Source organism: Leucoraja erinacea, chromosome 10 (assembly GCF_028641065.1).
Source record: "Leucoraja erinacea ecotype New England chromosome 10, Leri_hhj_1, whole genome shotgun sequence".
Classification (NCBI taxonomy): Eukaryota; Metazoa; Chordata; class Chondrichthyes; order Rajiformes; family Rajidae; genus Leucoraja; species Leucoraja erinaceus.
Genome location: NC_073386.1, coordinates 17,587,086 through 17,603,608, shown reverse-complemented (window position 1 = coordinate 17,603,608; position 16,523 = coordinate 17,587,086). Strand labels below are relative to the sequence as shown.

The 16,523-nt window shown below is 42.4% G+C and overlaps 1 long non-coding RNA gene across 3 annotated transcripts in view; it reads right to left on the bottom strand.

The window, feature by feature from the left end:
* Nucleotides 1-16,523, bottom strand: part of LOC129700851 (uncharacterized) — a 92,800-nt gene that overhangs the window by 12,969 nt on the left and 63,308 nt on the right. For all 3 annotated transcript variants that reach the window (XR_008724111.1, XR_008724112.1, XR_008724110.1), the window contains exon 4: nucleotides 11,322-11,423. This is a non-coding gene — a long non-coding RNA (uncharacterized LOC129700851). The remainder of the gene's footprint in view (nucleotides 1-11,321; nucleotides 11,424-16,523) is intronic.

The following is a 16,523-nucleotide window of genomic DNA, read 5'->3' as shown; positions in this document are numbered from 1 at the left end:
TCAGTTCCCTGTTGCTAAACCTTAACTTTTTTGTTGTTGTGTCTACACCAGCAGGCATCAGGTATCTGTGATGCATATAATGCTTCCCATCCGCTCCCAGCTTGCATCGTTATCATTATCACCGCTATTTAATTTATAACTGTGCTAGTTGAAAGGATAATCCTTTAGTTTATGTGCAAAATATTTATGAGCACTGGCTAAAACTGCTGGCGAGCTAACTGTCCACTCTCGTGATGCTTGTTTCCCATCCACTGGAAATGTAAACATATGTCATTACTTTTGGGAGAAGGATTCATGGAGGCGCAGCGGTAGTGCTGCCTCCTTATAGCGGCAGAGACCCAGGTTTGATTCTGACTACGGGTGCTATCTGTACGGAGTTTGTACGTTCTCCCCGTGACCGCATGGGTTTTCTCAGGGTGCTCCGGTTTCCTCCCACATACGAAAGATGTATGGGTTTGTAAGTTAAGTTGCATCAGTAAAAATTGTAAATTGTCCCTAGTGTGTAGGATAGTGCTGATGTATGGGGATCGCTGGTCAATGCGGACTCGGTGGGCAGAAAGACCTGTTTCCGCGCTATATCTCCTGATTAAACTAAACTAAAGGATAGAGAGTGTAAAAGTAGCTGGGCTGCTGGTGAGGTAAAGGTTTATTTTATCATTCTGCTGATCTCCCTCAGGGGGAATCTCTACTTTGGAATACAAGGGCGATAGGGTTTGCTTTAAATCAATTGTGATGACAACAGAATAATAAATGTTGAAATTTCACACGATGAATCTGCCAAAGGTAGTTTTGTCAAATGATTGATTTAGTGCAAAGCATTGCCTCTCCCCCTCACTCCCGTTTATATAGACAAGACCTTAGCAATTTGTACAAATTTCAACCATAAAGGTGTACCTCATTTTAATGTTAATACATAAAAGAGATAGGAAGAAGGTGCTGATCTGAGAGCAGTGGTTACAGCAGTCTTTGTGTAAGAAGGAACTGCAGACGCTGGTTTAAACAGAAGATAGACACAAAAAGCTGGAGTAACTCAGCGGGACAGGCAGCATCTCTGGAGAGATTCTCAGAAATCTCTGGAGAGATTTACAGCAGTCTTTCCCGAGAAAGCCTCACTGCATTACAGCCGTCATCCGTTTCAAATCAGTGCGATGCCTCAAAGAAACAAAACAGACCATCTTACCATCGACTACGTACATGTGACAGGTCAGTAAGAGACTGTAAGAGCTTAAGTGAAAAACTGTTAAAATAAAATTATATTATATAGGATCAATTACATGTGATTTTCTTTCAACTTCTTTGTGTGCTTTAAGAATTTTTCAAAAATATGTCTAAAAGACGTGGGCATCTTATTTTCCCTCTATTGCACCTCAGCGCCTATGATCTTGCGGTATTCGTTTGTGAATACCTTAAGAATGAATAATGTTCTCATATGTCATGTAGACACATCAGGTAACATGGAAACAAACTGGCAAATACCTACAGTAATCCGTCTTTGACAGGCTCTCCACACAACGTCTGGATTAAGATTTCTGTCTCAAGTTTTTGTTTCCCTGTCTTTGGACCTACAAAGAAGAAGATGGGCAGGTACTAGCAAAATAGGGGCATTGGCTGGGAGAGTGACACACAAAGATAATTCATCAACACAGGGGCCAAGGACATTAAGTGTTGGATATGATGATTTAAATTTTGGCTGCTGAGTACTTGTAGTCTGAACTAGCTGTTTCTCCAACCAGGCATGTAGTCTGAACTAGCTGCTTCTCTAACCAGGCATCTGACTGACAGTGTGGAATATCACCCAGGTTTATCCATAAAATGCGGGGTAATTCCATTCTTGTCATTAACCACAGCAACGGTCTTGTTCCCAATCAGTGGCAATTTGCTGGAAGGTGTCATTGACAATTCTGTCAAACACCAATATCTCTTGGATAGACACAAAATGCTGGAGCAGGACAAGCAGCATCTCTGGATAGAAGGAATGGGTGCCGTTTCAGGTTGAGACCCATCGTCAGACCAATACACTCACTGATCCTCTTGAATACAGGAAATTCAGGAACAATCTTATCAAGGAGTTAAAATGTTAACGTTTTGATTGGGTACAGATGGAAAATCAACAGGGTGACGAGATAACTTAATCAGAATTCCTGCATTTTCTGTTGCAGGACGTGAGGGCCTGAGCTACTGGGAGAGGTTGGACAGGCTAATTCCTTGGAAAGCACGAGGTTGAGGAGTGATCTTATAGGGGTATATAAAATCATGAAGGGAAAAGATAGGGCGGTTGCCCACAGTCTCTCACCCAGATTAGGCGAATCAAGAAACAGAGGACAGTTTTAAAGAGAGAGGAGAAAGATTTAATAGGAACCTGAGGGGTAACGTTTTCACACAGAGAGTGCCAGGTATATGGCATGAACTACCTGATGATGTAGTTGGGGCAAGTGCTCTACAAAATTTAAAAGACATTTGGACAAAGGTATGAAAGGTTTTGACGGATACGGGCCTAATGCAGGTAGGCAGGTGGGTGTATTTTGGTCAGCATGGGCAAGTTGGGCCAAAAGGCCTGTTTCCCAGCTCTATGACTATGATCGATGGCAGAGATGTTCATTTTGTTAAACCACACACCTGCCCAACAGGTTTGGCATATGGAACACAAAGCAATTGGTGTTACCTCTTCAGCTCTGTGATATGTTTTGGAATATAATCTAGGTGAATGGTGTACAAACCTACCTCTGTGGTAAACTCCAGGGTGGATTGTGAAACAGGTTTGGCCTGTTGCCTTTCATTTATCAATAAGAAAGAAATAATCTGTTTAGTTGCATGATCTCTTCTTCAACTGTCATTGCTCTAAAGAGTACAGACAGGCTAAATTATCCGAATAATTATTTATGATGCAGGGATAATACAAGGATAATATTAGGTGATTCCCAGGTAACAGCATGTGACTCAGTCTATAGACCACTAACAAAGCAAGCAAAGGTTTATTCTCAGAATCTTTAAGTGGATTCTGGAAGTTATTTTAATTGTACCATTCTCACACATTGAGTTGAGTGCAAGAGTTGACAATGTGGAGACAGAGACAAGGTTTATTACTACAGGAGCATGAAAAGGAACTAGGATGTTTATTCCCCAGCATAACCAAAAAATTTACAAAAGCAGGAAAAAAGGAAATAAATACCCATCGAAAATACCTTATTCCCCATGAACCACTTTGGGATATCTGAGAAAATCAACTATCAACTATCGATGATAGTTACGAAGTGTAGTCACTGTAGGAAATGCTGGAATAATTTACACAAGGTGAGTATTCACAATTAAAGATCACTGTGGCACGGTGACGCAGCGGTAGATTTGCTGTCTTACAGCGCCAGAGAACCGGGTTCGATCCTGAGTATGGGCGCTGTCTGTTCAGAGTTTGTATGTTCTCCCCGTGACCACATGGGTTTTCCACGGGTGCTCCGGTTTCCTCCCACATTCCAAAGATGTACAGGCCTGTAGGTTAATTGGCTTTGGTAAAGATTGTAAATTGTCCCTAGTGTGTGGAAGAGTGCTAGTGCGTGGGGGTCGCCGGAAGGCGCAGACTCGGTGGGCCGAAGGGCCTGATTCCGAGCTGTATCCCTAAATTAAACTAAACTGAACTAAAAGAAAGACGAGATAATCTTTTTTTTAATCTTAAGTTTCTTAGACAATGGACAAACATTGCCCAGAAGAGTTCTCCTGGATGTCCTTCAAATAATGCCATGGAATCCCTTCCCTCCACTGGGCTATGTCTCCAGTGAAAGACAATACCTGTGAGTGCGCTGTGCTCCTTGTACTTGGAGAGGTTTCAGATTGGAAATCAATACTCAGAAAAGACCTGGTCCAGGATTATAGACAGTGCTGTTCACTCAGGGTTCTCTGTGCACAATAGAAATGAAGAATGTCAGGGACAGGGAGGAAATAAGAAAGGTAACGAGAGCAGTGAGGTTGAATATGGGACAGAGGAGAAAAATTAGACAGACAAATGGAGCAGAGAGTCAAAATAACACAAACAGGAGTGTCTGTTGTTAACTGGCAGATGGCCAAGGCATGTCTGGAAGGTGTATAATCATTCAAAGTATGCTGTTGCTGTAAACTTACTCCCCCCAGTTATACACGCTATAAAATTCTGCAACTGCAACCTTTACTGTTGCTGCCAACAGAGAGCTATTATTTACAGAATATGCTAGGATTGATGCTAAAAGCAGTGAAATGATGAATGACATCCCCAAGCTGACATTTCACCAGGGCACACAGATTGTTATGAACACTGCGCCTCGCTGATGCATTAAGCTGAAGGAAGAAAGAAAGCAATTGCATTACAGTTTAAGGTAGACAGGAAAAGCATGACAGACATTATCGCCCATTTGAATCAAAGAGGAAATACGATTCAATGAGCACAGAATCAGAACTTTTCAGTAATGGGTGGGTGATGAGGAGAGAGTTTCCTGAAACAGTCATGTCACCGGTTAAAAATAAAGTATCGCAGTATTATCAGACATGCATTAAGTTGGAAATGATCGAGGAGGAGCCTTTCATGCAAGCTTTCTACTTCAGTCAATGCAGCCAAAAATGGGCATTGCTCGTTATACAACACAAGCATAAACACTCCTCAGCCTGGCCTAGACTTCAAAAGATGGTATATTTTTAAGAGCTGTCGGTTATTTTTAGAAATTACCTTTAACGCAGTTAGTGCTGGATTTCTGTGCCTGTTCTGCTTTCCCAGATTTGTGATTATTTTTTTTAAGAAGAGAAATGTCCATAGTAGTCCCAAAATTAAAGACCCTTCCGCCTGTAATTTTGTAACAGAGCCTTGTGACCTCCTGCGGCCTGCACTGTTAGTTAATTCTATTTTGCTCATGAAATTAAAATCAGCTGCACAACAGCATCCAGAAAGCAACAGACAATTCCCAGCATTTTAAGGCATGCAATTATTTAAACATGCATCATTAACATTAGTGGTGTATCAACCAGCACTGATCAAATGTGATAGTTCTAATCAGGAATGTAAGTGCGTAGTTCTGTAATTGCCCATACGAAAAGGAAATGTTATAATTATTTTTATCTAAAAAATAAGTAGAGTTGAGCAAATTAAAAGGGGAAGTAGTTTAACCCATGGCACTGATTTTCCAATCAACGAGCTATGTAAAATAAACTACATAAATTCCATTGATTTTCCCAGGAAATAAAAAATGAACTAGCAGATGGGGTAAATTGTCCTATTTCCTGGTCACAGGGTAGCTTACCAACTGTCAAATACATTTTGGTAGAGAAAGTAGTTTGCTGACAGTGGGCAGGGGACAGTACAGATTTGGAAAACTTAGCTCATGGCCCCAGTGTTAAGAGTCATTGCTAGGATTGTTTGACAATGTTGGGGAAAATATTTCTAGCTGTCTTGAAGACAGAAAATAAAGAGTGGGGTAAATGATAACTACATAGAGTTATAAAGTCATAGAGTCATGCAGCATGGAAACCGGCCCAACTTGCCCACACCGACCGACATGTCCCATCTACATTAGTCCCACCTGCCTACGCTTGGCCCATATCCCTCCAAACCTGTCCTATCCATGTACCTATCTAATTGTTTCTTAAACGCTGTGATAGTCCCAGCCTCAACTACCTCCTCTGGCAGCTCATTCATACACCCACCATCTTTTGTGTGAAAAAGGTACCCCTCAGATTCCTATTAAATCTTTCACCTTCACCTTAAACCTATGTCCTCTCTAGAGTACCAGAACGCGGGAAAGGGTGTCCCGCAAAAAATAGTACTATGATTAGCGGTTACCACAACTAAAATTAATGACTTAGACTTCCGAATTACCAAATTTGTCGATGATAAAAAATTGGGAAGAAACAGTCGGACTCACTGGTGAAGACTGAAGTAAATAAATAAACATGCAGTATGAGCATATGACTAGAAAATGTTTTTGTTATTGATAAGGAAAAATAAGGAGCGTATTATTTGGAAAATTAGAATGCAGAAGATCAAAGGGTTCTTGGAATACACATCCACAAATGGCTTTTTAGATTTAGATTACAGTTTAGAGGTACAGCGCGGAAACAGGCCCTTCGGCCCACCAAATCCGCTCCAACCAGCGACCCCTGGACATTAACACTATCCTACACACACTAGGGAAAATTTACACTTATACCAAGCCAATTAACCTACAAACCTGTACGTCTTTGGAGTGTAAGGTTGGAATGTAAGATAGGAGTGTAGGAATGTCAGTAAGATTGTAATAAAAGAAAACCGTGCATCAACGACTGAAAATTGGACAAACATGGATTGTTTGCTCTGAAAGGCTGAGGGGAGACCCAAAGATTCAAAGGTCAGTTTATTGTCACGTGTACCAACTAAGGTACCAGATAGAAGTATATAAAATTATGAGAGGAGTAGAGAGGGTAGACAGTCAAAACCATTTTCTCAGGGTGGAAATGTCAATTACTTGAAGGCAAATCTTTAAGATTAGATGGGCAAATTTTAAACAAGATGTGCAGGACAAGTTTTTTTACACAGAGATGGTGGGTGTCTGGAACGTGCTGCCTGGGGTGGTAGTGGAGGCAGAAATGATGGTGGCATTCAATAAACTTTTGGATAGGCACACGGTTATGCAGGGAATGAAGGGATATGGATCATATGTAGGCAGAGGTGATTAGTTTAACTTGGCATTGTGTTCAGTATGGACAATGTGGGTTGAAGGGCCTGTTTCTGTGCTGTATTGTCATATGTTCTTAAAATTGAACAGCACGGACGTGATGCCAAACTTGTATCAAACCTCGCTTTGAACAAGATTTAAATATATTGGGCAGTTGTACCACTTTGAAACATTGGAATGGGTGGAAAAGATGATTTACAAAGATAATACCATAACTAAGAAGTTATACTGATTTGAAGAAGATTGATCTGAAGAAGGGTCCAGCCACAAAACTTTACCCATTCCTTCTCTCCACAGATGCTGCCTGTCTCGCTGAGTTACTCCAGCGTTTTGTGTCTATCTTCTGACTGTTTCATGTTAGTGCAATGGAGGAATTAATGCTTTGCCTATTTGCAGGTCATTATTCAGTCTGACCTAAAGCAAGGCTGACGCCATAAAAATGATGGTATTCTCTAACCTCATCTCCTCACATCACATTTCCTCTTCATTGCACAATCTTTTCTGATGTTTAAGCTGCCAATGTTGTAGAAATAGCCCTTTTCCTTTCCCCTAGCCACCAACTCTTAGCATCACAACCCAAATCTTGTGTTTTTCAGTTTTCAGCTGACCAAGAATCGCAACCTTGCAAAGGCAGCTGGTAGAGAAACAAGTGGAGAGAAAAGATAAAAATACAGTAGGAGTCAGCTTAACATCCCTGCTATCAGCGCGCTGTGTGTACTTTAAAGGTTGGTCTTGAGTTAGGATCTGTGTTTGTTGAGCCTCTGGGCATCAGCTACTTGCAGCCAGAAGCAGAGGGGAAGGAGGGTGATCGTGCTAGGTCAGCTGTGGAGGGAACAGATGAGCACTTTAGTAGGGAAACCCAAGGAAAAAGGCTGATTGCGCACAGAAGTGCCTGTGCTAACACAAGCACACAGTGTTAATTAAGATGGTAGAATACATATGTCATCTTGCATGACTCTTTGTGCAATGCCAGGAGTCCATCATTTCCAATGTGGGTAACTCCGCCCAATGTCTGCGTGCTGCAACAGAAGCTCGGACACCAGTTATGAGAGCTCTGTTATGCCAGTTTAGAGTTGCTTACTGAAGTATCTCACACACTGTTCTTCACAAACGTTCAGGTATAAGAGCTGCTCCCATTGCTCTGTAAATGGTTATGACCTTCTGCTGGGAGTCCTTCTCTTCTCTTCCTTACTTGTTTTAACAGCATGCCCTATGTCCTGAGACATCTGCTCATTATCCCAATAAAACTGAACACAGGAAATGTCTAATTATGCCCTTCTGTCTCACCACTCCTCCTCTCCTCTTTCTACTCACTATCTCCCCTCTCCACTCCTAGTCCTGATGCAGGTGATACGATCTGAAATATTGACCATTCCTTTCCACCCTCAGTTGAGTTCCTCCAGGAGCTTGTTTGTTATAAGAGTAGAATTTGGCCATTGGACCCGTCGAGCCCACCAAAAGCCTAGTATTGCTGCCCAGGTTCAGGAGCACAAGTTTTTACAGAAACCTTGAAGTTAAGGAAAAACTCCTTTCAGCACCTTATACGGCACTACCTGTAATAAAGCAACATAAAGAAATCCAGTCCATGATTTGAACGGGTGTCAAGGTGTTATGGAGAGGGCAGCAAAATGGGATTAGGAAGGCAGAGATCAACCATGATTGAATTGCGGAGTAGAGTCAAAGGGCCGAATTGCCTAATTCTACTCCTATAACATGTGAAGGTGAGAATACCATTAAACATCATTGAATTATTTACAACAGGCAGTGTGAAAACAAACCAGCAACGGGTCTATAAGTTGTTGAGAACCTATATAATGTTCTTCCACAGGTTAGGAACCCCCAACTCATGGACAACTTGTGTATATGATCAAGCATGTGGGAGACAGACGGGATGGATTTGCTGGCTGCTGTAGGACTGTGCACATCTTCTGCCACGTCGGAACTGTGTTTGGGACTCAAGTGCAAGTTTGGGATCCTACATGTTCGATATTTATGCAACAAACTGCCCTTTATTCTGTATAGAGAACGGACCTTAATGACGGTGGACGGGAGTTTTCCTGCAAACAACAATGAAAATCTAAATGTTCGAGTTAAGCACCCTAGTTGCTTGGCCTATGTTTTTAAATAAATATCCCATCGGGTGGCTGCATTTCTGTGTTACGATCTCTTCAGTTTATGAGCAGTTCTCAGGAATAGAATCCTGTCGTAAACCGGGGAGGGATCTGTAAATAAATCTAGTCGAGCTGAACGGCTATTGTTAGGGAAGGCTCCTGCTGATGTTCAAGGTTACAAGCGGAGCTTAAGTGGAGAGTTGAAGTTCAATTTTATCGCATTATAACATGCCAAGCCTGCTGATTGACATTGAGTGCCTACATGTCCTTCCACCAGGTGCTCATTGTGCAATAAAGAATTTAACAATGAACAGGAAAACATCACTCACTCCGGCAGCATACATACTTGCATTGCCCAGTATGCTGGAACTAATTTTGCACCCCAGCAATAGGAGATAGAGTGGATCTGTTTCTGTATCTCCTGTGGCATTGAAAGGAAACAGCAAAACCAGAGACTGTCAATGCAAGCAGCATGCGTGAAAATCAAACAGAGAATTCAGAAGAAGTTCTTTGTCCACAGGAAACAGTGCAACTGTAGAACATCCAAATCATGAGGAGGCTTGTGACAAGTAGTAAAAATAGATGGGTGGCACAGTGGCACAGCAGTAGAGTTGTACAGGGCCCTGGTGAGACCACACCTGGAGTATTGTGTGCAGTTTTGGTCTCCAAATTTGAGGAAGGACATTATTGCTATTGAGGGAGTGCAGCGTAGGTTCACAAGGTTAATTCCCGGGATGGCGGGACTGTCATATGTTAATAGGATGAGAGAATGGAGCGACTGGGCTTGTATACATTGGAATTTAGAAGGATGAGAGGGGATCTTATTGAAACATATAAGATTATTAAGGGATTGGACACACTGAAGGCAGTAAACATGTTCCCAATGACGGTGGAGTCCAGAAACAGGAGCCACAGTTTAAGAATAAGGGTTAGAACGGAGATGAGGCAAAACAATTCACCCAGAGAGTTGTGGATCTGTGAAATTCTCTGCCTCAGAAGGCAGTGGAGCCCAATTCTCTGGATGCTTTCAAGAGGGAGTTAGATAGAACTCTTAAAGACAGCAGAATCAAGGGATATGGGGAGAAGGCAGGTACGGGGTACTGATTGGGGATGATCAGCCATGATCACAGTGAATGGCGGTGCTGGCTCGAAGGGCCGACTGGCCTACTCCTGCACCTATTGTCTAGAGTTGCTGCCTCACACGCCAGAGACACGAGTTCGATCCTCACTACCGGTGCTATCTGTGCAGAGTTTGCATGTTCTTCCTGTGACCACATGGGTGTTCTCCGGGTACCCTGGCTTCCTCCCACATTCCAAAGACCTGCAGGTTTGTAGGTTAATTAGTTTCTGTAAATCGCCCCTGGTGTGTAGAATGTGAAAATGAGATAACATAGAACTAGTGTACGTACGATCGATGGTTGGCGTGGAATCGGTGGGCCAAAGGGCCTGTTTCCATGCTGTATCTCTAAACCAAACTAGATCTAAGAAGCTTACAAGGACAAAGAGAATCATTGGTTACACTAGTTGAGTTAGATGGGGAAGAAAAGAAAGGGACTCAAGTGGTGTGTACAGGCCAAGTAGCTAAATGACCTATTTCAGTGCTCTATGATGCAAGTCAGAACTTCCTTATCAGTGCATCATGTGACTAGCAAGAATGCGAAAGGCACTGTATGATGCCATTTATCTTTGTCCGTCTGGCGATTTCTAAAAATATACTTATGAGAGCGAAGGGCTAAAAAAAGAAGCTTTTGTTGTTGAAGCGCAGCAAGAGGAAGTGATTATAGAAGTGAACAAAAGAAGATCACTTTTTGCAATGACTGGCGTGTTGTAGAAAGATAGCTATTAACATCATCTCAATGTCACCAAACCGGAGCCTCTTCATTTCAGTGGCATTTCCCAACAAGAGGACTTCCTTTCTTGGAACACAGGATGCTGAGGGGTGATCTCATAGAGGTGTATAAAATCATGAGCGGAATAGTCAGGGTGAATGCACACAGTCTTTTTATCCAAGAACCCAAAGGACATAGGTTTAAGGTGAAAGGGGAAAGGTTTAATAGGAACCTGAGGGGCAACTTTTTTATCCATAAAGTAATGGCTACACTGAACAAGCTACCAGAGGAGGTAGTTGAGGTAGGGACTACAACAACATTGAAAAGACATCTGTATAGATACCAGATGAGGTATGAACATAAGATACCAAACTTGGATATGAAAGTTGTAGAGGAATATGGGGCAGACACCGGCAGATTGGAATAGCGTAGATAAGGCATCTTGGTTGGCATGGACGTTGGATCAAAGGATCTGTAACTATGCTGGAGGTTAAATTGAGATAATAGGATGCTGATGTTGAATGTAATAAAGAAGAAAGATGGGGTGTGAAATATAGAACCTATTTGTAGAGCCATGTTCAGATTGAATTCTGCCCCTTTAGGGATAAAGTGTACACGCCTCTGATGACAAACACAATCGAGATGCTGTTCAGGAACTCACCTGGAAAACTTGCCCTGAAACGTCGTTTGAGACACAACACACATTTACAACTTACCAAGAGATACTGGATCCATCATTGTGCAAGTGCAGCTCCAGGGATCACATTAGAGTGAAGATCAGACATTGTGTGGATGAATCCTTCCTTCAAATGTTGTGTCTGCAACAGAGAAAATTGATTGAAATTACTTTGCTTCTGCAATACTTCTATAGCATAACCAGGTGAATGGGCCTCCGTGATCAAATCCAGCAGTCATTTTCTTAAGACTGATAAACATAGTGAACTGGTGCTGAAAGAGTTAATGGGCATGTCAGTTCAGGGCATACTCACGGGATGAAATTTCTTTCCAGTTATTAAGGGCTGTATATGATAGGAATTTGGGCAGCTTCTATTAGGTGTGAAACTAATACAATTTTAGTACAATGAGACATAAAACTGGCAAACTGTGATCAAAACGTTGACTGATGGAATAATTTAAAATGTCACACCTCTGAGAATGGCATAATGCCACACTTGAGATGATTAATGGGAGGATACTGCTTTGCATTTAGGTTTATCTCTATAATAGATCTATTTGTAATAAGATCATAGAATCATAGTCATCGAATCATACAGTGGTGCAACTGACCTTTCCGCCCAGCCTATCCGTGCCAACCAATATCCCTCTAAACCTTTCTGATTCATCTGTCCAAATGATTTTTAAATGAAGATATCTGTAGCTCCATTAACTTTCCAAATTCCCCTAGTCTTCGTCTTTCTACCCAGTAAAAACAAAGGAGAAATATTAATTGAGGACTCTGCCCATCTCCAACGTTTCCACAAATTGATGGCCACTTTGATTTCTGAGTGGCCCTATTCTTTCTCTAGTTATCCTTAGTCCCTTACAATACTATAAGATTAAGCTCTTTACAAAAATGTCTTTGTATTCTGATGACGATGATGATACTTTATTCTCCTCAATCTTTTCTGCCAGAGCTTTCTCATGGGCTTCTGATTTCCTTCTTCAGTATGTTCCCTAAATCCCCAAACTCTTCCAGGGATACATTTGATCTCAGCTGCCTTTTCCTGACCCAAGCCTCCTTATTTTTTCATGACCAGAGTCTCAATGTCACTCACAGGGGGTTCATTCAAGGTTCTTTATTCCTACCTGCCTTTCCTATGTTTCCCTTCACTCTAACAGGAACATGCATACATTTAAATTTTATTGCGACATTTTTAAAAGCGTTCCACTTCTGGACATTCCTTTGTCCGCAAATAGCTTATCCCAATCAACTCTTGCAAGTTCCTGACTAATACTATCAAAGTTGGCCTTGCCCCAATTTAGAACTTTAACTTGTTTACCAGCATTTATCCATTATTATTTTAAAGCTGGGGTTGCTGATTACAAAAGGCTCACCCATTGACACCTCATTCACTTTCCCTGCCCTATTGCCCAAGGAAATTATCCTGAACACACTTGACAAATCCCACCCCCATCTAAAGCCTTGGGTCGATGGCAGTCCCATTCTATATTGTGGATGTTAAAATCCTCTACAATGACAACCCTATTGTTTGCAATCTCCCAGCATATTTCTTGATTGGTACAGATGCCAGAGGTTATGGGGAGAAGGCAGGAGAATGGGGTTAGGAGGGAGAGATATATCTCCCATAATTGAATGATGGAGTAGACTTGATGGGCCGAATGGCCAAATTCTGCTTTATCACATTATGATACTGGTTCTTTTAATTCCCGTTGAATATTTGGGAACCTATAGTATAATCTCAATAAGGTGATCATCTCCTTTTTATTACTCAGCTCTACCCACATAGTTAGGTGATCCTTCAGTAATGTCATCTCAGACTACTGCTGTGATGTGCTCCTTAATCAATAAAGCACCTTTCCCTCCTCTTTTACCCCACCTCTATCCCACCTGTAATACCTGTAACATGGAACATTGAGCTACCTGCCCAGTCCTGCCGTTAGCCAGTTTTCCACAATGTCTATAACGTGTCAGTCGTACGTACCCATCCGTGCCCTGAGTTCATGCGCCTTACCTGTCAGGACTCCAGCATTGAAATACAAACAATTTAATTTAACCTTATTTATGTTCATAAGTTCATCAGTTGTAGGAGCAGATTTAGGCCATTTGGCCTATCAAGTCTACTCCGCCATTCAATCATGGTTGATCTATATTTCCCTCTCAGCCCATTCTCTTGCCTTCTCCCCATAACCTTGAACACCCATACTAATCAAGAATCTATCAATCTCCACCTTAAAAGTATCCATTGACTTGGCCTCCACAGCATTCTGTGGCAATGAATTTCACAGATTCACCATCCTCTGACTGGTGAAATTCCTCCCCATCTCCTTTCTCAAGGTACGTACTTTTATTCTGAGGCTATGGCCTCTGGTTCTAGACTCTCCCACTGGTGGAAACATTCTCTCCACATCCACTCTATCCATGCCTTTCACGAATCGGTAAGTTTCAATGAGGTACCCCCTCATCCTTCTAAACTCTAGCGAGCACTGGCCCAGTGCCATCAAACACTCTTTCCTCGTCCCCTGCTGTGATCCTGTCTAAGGAGTAGAATAAGGGGTAGACGATTTAGGACTGAGATGAGGAAAACCATTTTTACCCAGAGAGTTGTGAATCTATGGAAATCTGTGCCACAGAAGGCAGTGGAGGCCAATTCACTGGATGTTTTCAAGAGAGAGTTAGATATAGCTCTTAGAGCTAACGGAAACATGGGATATGGGGAGAAAGCAGGAATGGGGTACTGATTTTGGATGATCATCTATTGATCATGGCGGTGCTGGCTCGAAGGATCGAATGGCCTACTCCTGTACCTATTTTCTATGGGTCAATCCTGTCTAATGAATGTGCGGAAGAGTGCTCTGAAGAGCAACAAGGAAACACTGTTTTCATTTGGGCATGTGCAAATGATCTATAAGTGCGGAAATCAGGCATAATTTTAAAGTCTATATATAGCATAAAACTCAGAAATATAACCAAGGAACAAGGAGGACAGTAATACAAATAAGCAGAATAGTGAAAAGAACAGATTCCTGATAAATGAAATGTAACAAGGAACATTTTGAAGCATGACTTTTGTAGGAAGAATAAGGAGAGATATTGTGAATGAAATGGCATAATTTAAAGAGATTGGGGTGGCACGGTGGCAGAGCGGTAGAGTTGCTGCCTTACAGCGCCAGAGACCAGGCTTTGATCCTGTCTACGGGTGCTGTCTGCACAGAGTGTGTACATCCTCCTCGTGACTGTGTAGGTTTTCCCTGGGTGCTCTGGTTTCCTCCCATACTCCAAAGATGTACAGGTTAGTAGGTTAATTGGCATTGGTAAATATTGTAAATTGTCCCTGGTTTGTAGGATAGTGCTAATGGGTACAGGGTGATCAGTGGTTGGTGCGGACTCAGTGGGCCAAAGGGCCCGTTTCCCCACTGTATCTTTAAACTAAAAGAAGTTCCAGAAAAAAGGAGTTGGATATTTTTGAAGGCGCCACAACAAGCTATGATGGTGGTTGCATAAAAAGCAGATGGCTCCATTAAACAAAGTAGGACAATGTAATGAATTTTACAAAACATTAATTTGGACAATCGCATTCCGTTTGGAACAGTGAAGTTTCGACAGCCTCGGGGAATGTGCTGAGAGATTGATTAATGGGTACAATGGGTAGAGGGCCAGTTATGTGGGGAAACTGAGGAAACCGGCTTGTACCTCATGGACCATGATAGGTCAAGGAAGAGATTTGTGAAAGGAACTCAAAGTCATGTAACGGTTGATAAAATAAATAAGGACATCCTGCTTCCAGTGGCAGCAGAGTTGATGACCAGAGGGTGCAAATTTACAGTGGCTGAGAAATGAACTGGAGATAATCAAAAATCTAGAAGCAAAAATCGAGAAGTTGATATTGTTGTTTTAAAATTATGGGTCACCCCCTAAAAATAATAAATTCTTCCTCTCGTATAAACATGAATGTTTGGAACTCTGTTCCTAAAAGGGCAGTGGGAAAAGAGACTTCATATATTTTTAAGGCTGAAGTAGACCTTTGAGAAGCAAGGGAGTGAAAGATTACCTGGAGTATGCGGGAATGTGACATTGAGGTTATAATCATCGAGTGATCGTTTTCTTGAATGGTGGAGGAGGTGGCCTGCACTTACTCCTAGTCGTATATGCATATGTTTTACGATGATGAATATTCCGTCTGATTGTCGTACCGTGGAGAGCAGAGCTGTGGTGCCCCAGCAATGTTGGTCTGAAACTAACTGCATGGGTTATCAATGGATCTCAGAACACAGCAGTGAAAAGAAGTCAGGGGCTGCCGCCACCCCCCCCAAGAGAAGTGGCTGATCAGCTCTGTGGAAGCATGGAGGAAATTAAGGGTTTTCAAACAAGATCTGCCCAACAGCCTCTCTTCCCCTTGATCCCAGACCCCCCCCCCCCCCCCCCCCCCCCCCCCCCCCCCCCCCCCCCCCCCCCCCCCCCCCCCCCCAATGACAGGTTGCCTCTTCACATAATCACAGGGGAGCCCCTTGCTGATAGCAGGCTTTTACCTGCTCCTCCCCCCCACCGCTATTTCCATCATAGTCTAGCCACAGCCCTAATCATCAGCTCCCCTTTCACCCTAGCCCTGAACTCTTGACCATTCCCCCTCTAAGTTCCACAAGAGACACAATGTGCAGCTGCCTGCTATTAATGCTCATTCTAGCCAAAACAGGATGTCCTTTCGGATGTTTCCATGTTGAAAACATGACAGTAGTGTGTTAGTGAGGCCACCTGCCATGAAAAATGAGTCTGCGCTGGGTTGATTGGCCTTTTCACTCCCCACCCCCACCCTCCTTTCCCACCTTCTCATAAACGTCGGGACCATAATGTTGGAACTTGGTGCACAGACCAATCTGCGTATCTCTGTGCTACATGCTGGAATCCCGGCCTGCAGGGTGACTTATATTGAGACAGTCTGTGCTATTCACATGCAAATAAGGGAGAGCAGTATTCTATAGGTCGTTATCTGAGATCCAACCAGTGATTATAAAAGCCGCTTCTGTTCCTATATTTGGCCTATCTTGTGTTTCCATCTTTTTTATTTTATTAGAAGTCTTTAATCTGGGAAAGAATCCAGATCTTTCTGGGTAGGGGAAGGAATTTGCATTTATATTTCCTTTCTCATCAAACGCTCACTGCCTTTCTTTGCGACAAATTACTTTGGAAGCATAGGAACTGTTGTTTTGTCATCCACTAAAGCGGCTAATTTACACACAGC